Source organism: Notothenia rossii (genome assembly GCF_949606895.1).
Source record: "Notothenia rossii genome assembly, chromosome: 3".
Taxonomy (NCBI): domain Eukaryota; kingdom Metazoa; phylum Chordata; class Actinopteri; order Perciformes; family Nototheniidae; genus Notothenia; species Notothenia rossii.
The window spans coordinates 42,204,817-42,210,713 of record NC_136901.1 but is presented as its reverse complement, the minus strand read 5'-3'; the positions used below and the strand labels follow the sequence as shown (position 1 = coordinate 42,210,713).

At 40.3% G+C, this 5,897-nt stretch overlaps 1 long non-coding RNA gene across 1 annotated transcript; it reads right to left on the bottom strand.

The window, feature by feature from the left end:
* Window positions 1-1,197: 1,197 nt before the first annotated feature.
* LOC307034427 lies at window positions 1,198-4,044 on the bottom strand. Its single transcript, XR_013806898.1, has 3 exons — window positions 3,666-4,044; window positions 3,424-3,556; window positions 1,198-2,280 (listed from the first exon to the last, which is right to left on the bottom strand). It is a non-coding gene; the product is annotated as an uncharacterized lncRNA (long non-coding RNA).
* Between the last annotated feature and the right edge of the window lie 1,853 nt (window positions 4,045-5,897).

Sequence of the window (5,897 nt, the reverse complement as noted above, 5' to 3'; positions counted from 1 at the left end):
TGCATGTTCTATTTGCCGATGGATGAGGAAGACTGCTGGAAGATCCAAATATTTCTGTTCTCGAGAGTGAGGCTATTTTGGCTTCATGCCACTTTCAGAGGAATGCACAGAGCCCTATTTCCAATGCTGTATCAACAATGAGTTAAACACCTACATTACCCTCACATCTAAATAATCACATTTCAAACAAAGTGTTTATTTGGCTTATCGAGGGACATGTCACAAACCTAAAGTCCTTTCTGTTTCCTGTCTTATTTTGAAATGTATTTTCTCCTGTCTCGTTCTACTTCCTGTATCTTTGTTTCCTGCTTGTGTTATTGTCAGATCATTTTCAGCTGCTACCCCCGTGTTTTGTTTGCATGCCCTCCCCAGTGTGTCTTGTGTCTGTGATAAGTCCTGTGTGTGTCCCTTGTTCTGTGCTGGTTCATCATCTTTGTTCCCGGGGGAGGTCCCCCCTTCTGCCACTAGATTAAATTCTGATAATATGTGAAAAAAGTCTGAAATGAGGGAGATGAAGAAGAAGATGCGTTCAGGGACTTCAGCACCACGGAAAGCTCATCAGGGGCTCATGGTGCGTTCAAATGCAGCTGGGAAACGGACTTCTTTATTTATATTATGTATATATACATATTTTTATATTATTTAATATTTGTTACGTCACATTCATAATGGACCTTCTTATGTTTGTATACATATATTATTTTATTGGACATTTACAAATTACGTTATGTTCATATAAATATCTCCAATCTATATATACACGTTATTTATATGTAACTTATTTCTTTCTAAAAAAGTAGCATCTCACAAAGACAGTATTTTAATATCAATTAACTTTTTTTTTTTAATCATTTATAAACATCTCTTACTATGATGATGTGATTAATGATTAAAACTCTAAGATGATTGAACAAAATAAAACGTTTTTGTCACTAACATTCATTTAAACACTTTTAACCATGTTCCCTGTTAATACTAAATACTAAACGAAATCTATTGTTTTTTTAAGGATGCCTGCTCTGTTTGGTACCACTAGAGGGAGACAAACCTCAGTGCATCAGAATGGATTTTATTACCAAGTATGTTTACATATACAAAGAATTAGCTTGGGTACAAGTGCTGCATTCAAAGACACAGAGAGAATAGTGAAGCTGACCGTTGAGCAGCCCGACCAAGCAAGGAGGCAGAGGCAGAACGTCCAAAATACAACCCTGTGTGGGCATTTATTTCTCACGGCCACATGACACAGCCTCAATCTCGCTGTTCACGTGAGCACAGTCACCAGGATCTCACACACACTACCAGTCTACTGACAGGGAAACAGAGCCTAAATACACACACTCTAATCAATCAACAAGACACAGGTGAGGGGGGAGGGGACAACACAGGGCACCAGGTGAACACAATCAACAACACTGAAGCTACACAACCCGTAACGGAGGCCGAGATCTATGGGCCCAGAGATCACCTCCGTGACAGACACAGAAAGAAGAATACGTAACTAGAAATAAATAAAGACAATATTTACACAAAATATAATTATGTAGGAAACTGAGTGCCATAAAATATTATAAAATATGACAATATACAGTATTTAAAGTGGAGAGTTGTGCTGATTTCAAAGAGGTAGCATGGAGCAGAGATGTGCAGGATTTACACATTTAAAAAGTACAACATGTTGTTCCCATTAACGTAATGCATAGTGTTATTATGGGGTGGATACAACTCAGTGTCACTTGTTGATTTGAGGTGCAACCTGATTTAGTTTGATTTAACTGCAAACACTTGTTAGACGAGGAATACCCTAAGACATTCAGTGCAACAGGCATCTGTGGAAAATATAGTAAAAAAACATGTATATTTGTAAAGTACACTCCTTCAGGCAAGAAGAGGACGAGGGACAATAAATAAAGGTTTGAGTGCAAAAAAAAATCTTGACAAATATCATTCCTTTTGTCTGTCAGTGGAATAAAGTTCAACACACTTAGAGCAGCGCTGCCGTGAAGTCAATGTCCTCTAATGTAGTGACTGGTCGTCTGTTCAGAGATTTAGAGTTCCTCTAACGTCCTGCAGGATGTTCTGCTTTAGAGTGTCTTCTAGATTCCTTCTTCAAATCCACTTTGAGCAGCAGGAATTGGTTTCATCAGATGATACAACGTTTGGTTTCCTTCTCACGTACACATCGTTTTAAAAGGAAATATGTAACTCCAAACCCAACAACTGCCATGACGAGCACGATGCAGACGGAGAGAACCAGGATCCACAGTTCAGGCTGAACAACTGATGGAAAAACAAGGAAAACAGAGAAATATTCAGTAACGGCTATAAACACAAATTCATTAAAAATAAATAAAATCACAGCTGTGTTTGGCTCTCCCTTTTCATTTATTTTAAAGTTCCCATGTCATGCTTTTCCGGTTATCACTCGTCCCCTTGTGTGTTATGAAGGTTTTTCTGCATGTAAACGGTCTGCAGAGTCACAAACCCTCAAACTACACCCAGTAGCGAGTAAAACTCTAACACAGAGAAGACCTGTCTGTGCTGCCCCAGAAACGCCTCGATTGGCAGGTTGACGTCACTAAGTGCAAATGGACACACACACACACACACACACACACACACACACACACACACACACACACACACACACACACACACACACACACACACACACACACACACACACACACACACACACACACACACACACACACACACACACACACACACACACACACACACACACACACACACACACACACACACACACACCACCAGTAATCCAGCTCACACTGTCGGCACATTCACACCGCAGTACTTTTCCCACAAAGGTTCATCAGAACTCTTTAGTTCTGATCGCCAGAACGCCGACGCCTCCTCATCTCCAACGCTCCCATGTTTTATTTTGTGTTGCCATAAATTAGTCTCTCTACGTTACTGCGCTGGGCTAATGCTAATGCTAATAATGCTAATGCGAGGATAATAAAATGGTGGTTTCACAACACTTTTTGGTGTGAACGCGACATTTCGGAACTATATCGGAACTAAAGTAGGAAAAGTACTCCGGTGTGAACGCCGCTAATGTAACAACACACATCAGAGCACAGTGGACTCACAGGGAGGGGGGGGCAGGAGCTCCAACAAGCCGTTTAGGACAGAGTGAATACACATACTTTACAGAGATGCTGTATTAGAAACCAATGTGAGTTTGGAACATTGAACAATGTAAATCTATTCTAGTAGACCTCAACAATGGACTTATGATCAGTAAAAATGGCCGTGACACGGGACCTTTAACTCACATGTCTGTTGAATCGTGTTTTTTCCGAGTGAACCGACAACATTATAATCCAGTAACACTTTGTCTGATCCTCACATTGTAATCTGAGTTAATCATAATGAAAAAAGACATGCCTACGTTACCTTTTTGAGTCTTCAGTCCAGTGAAATCCAAACGGAGACGAGAGACATGTCCTGTCTTTGTGTCTGAAGTCTTCAGAGCTGCAGGAGCACAGGTGGAGGTGCTGAGGTGTTTCAACAGCACGTCTACAGCAATCTGAGGAGTGTTAGTTTAACACACGCCCTCAGTTAATACATCCCAGAGTGAATCATGTGGTGTAGTGAATCAACTGACTGTGTGAACGTGAACATTAATAGAATATCACCTCCCATCTTCAGAGCAATCTGACTATTATAACATTGGCGTTAAGAAAGCTTAAAGTGGACCTATCATGCTATTTGACAAATATATTGTAGGGCCATACCTATATAAAACATGTCTGTGAAGTTTTTTTTTCAAAATACCAAACAGATCCTACATTTTAGCCATGCCTCATTTCGCCCTATTTGCTCTTTCCAGCCCTGTTTTTGCAAGGGCTGATTCTGTGACGTAGCTTTAATGCAAATGAGCTGCAGCTGACCACGCCCCCCTGCAGGAGAGGGGAGCGTGCTCTGATCAGCTGCTGGGCTCTCAGAAGAGGGGGAGAAAAACAGATCTCCGTCCTCCGTGTTTTATTCTTATATGATTATATAGAGTCATTATTCATTTGTTTTAAATTTCAATAAATAACAAAGAAGACCTCTGGCCGGCACTCTTCTCATTTTGTCCGGAAGATTTAAACTTTAACGGACACGTTGACCGGCGAAAAAAAATCTAACTGAAACTTTGCCGGACGATCCCCTCGTTCCTTGGAAGAGGCGGAGAGGTGGGTGTTTGTCATCTGCTGGTGGACTACCGGGGAGAATTACAGTGCTTGCCTCGACGGGGAGGGATTGCATTGAATTACAGCAGCAGGAGCAAACGCTTGCCTCGGGGAGGGAGAAAAAAAGCCACAGCGGAGAATAAACAGAAGGGCAACCATGGCAACCATGCGCGGGAAGTCTTCTTCGCTGCTTTTGTGGCAGACTACAGCGCCATTTACAGGCCTGGCATATGTACTACAGCGTCTCCAGCGCTTTCGAGCGCAATGGCCGGCCGTGGCCCAACCTCTCACTCCCCTGATTGTGGAGAATTGGCCATATAGGCGGAGCTCCCGTTTCTGACGTCAGAACAATTGAAATCTGTATCAGATCCGTTGTAGCCCCGTTTTTAGAGATTTGGTTATGGAGTAAAATAGAGAGGGTTGTGTTTTCTGACACTTGGTGAGTTCCCCGACATATTCATGTATAAAAGACGTACAAAAGTGCATTTTGCATGATAGGTCCCTTTTAAATATCTGCCACAACTAAGTAACCGGATCAAAGTAACATTACGTAGCTACAGTCTGCGGCACTGTGAGACAGACGTTGACGTGTCCTATTATCATTCATAATGAAGAATATATCTCTTATCTGAGTCAGCTTCTTGAGCGTATCTGGCCGTGCAACACTCACAGTGTCACCATTTATTTCATGAAGTATGACGCTTCTCCATGTCTGTGATTGGTCAAAGATCAGTTTGGTAGGGTTAAGATAACTCAAAGATATCCAGGATCTGTTGAACTACAAGAAAGAACAAGTTGGGAACTATTGTTTTAAATTAATAATAATACATGAAACTTTATAACGCTTTTCTAAAACTCAAAAACAAAGAAAATACGTAAAGAGACAAATGTCTTATAAGTTTTAAATGTTATTTTTAAAACACAACCTCGTTACTATGGTATTATTTTTTCTTTCACAAACCAAACTTTTTTTCTCATATTTTCGTTTTTCTCCCAAAACACAAGTATATCGTTTTTTTCTCACTTTCGCAATATTAAAGTGTAGTTTGTTGAAAATATGATAGAAACGACGAAGCAAAAGCCTATATTTATTTAGCGGGTGGACCAACACTGTAAAAAGTCAAGGTTCGGTTTGATGAGGATACAAACAGACAAACTGAAAACACATTTCTAGTCCAACAAATATCCGTGTTTACAGCAAATTATAGTTTAAAACACTACTTTTCTTAAGAAACAAGGAGACAACACTACAAACTTTTAATCATTTATTTAACCGCATAGAAAAATCCAGCACAGACAACAACAGCCTTTTGTTCGGTACGTCAGTGCTTCTGAAACTGAAGTAAGACAGACGATAAAAAGCAGCAAACGTAAGCACTAAATCTACTGAGTGTTTAGAATTGACCATGAGAAAGAAAATAACCCAAAACAAGACAAATACACATATGGAAACCCGCATCAACGAGACAAACGGACGATTAAAACAACATCTAAAGAAAGTCTGCAGAGCTTGTATTTGTCCGACTCTTCTAACCCGAGTCCTGAGAGATTTGATGAGCCTTTAAAGCTTCTCTTTGCTTTCAGCAGAAGTGCAACGCTAAACTTGATTTATGCTTTGAGCTGAATTATTGTTTAAAGTTGTACGAGGCACTATAACAGATAGCGATCAGCCGTTTATAGAAAGATAAAGCTGTG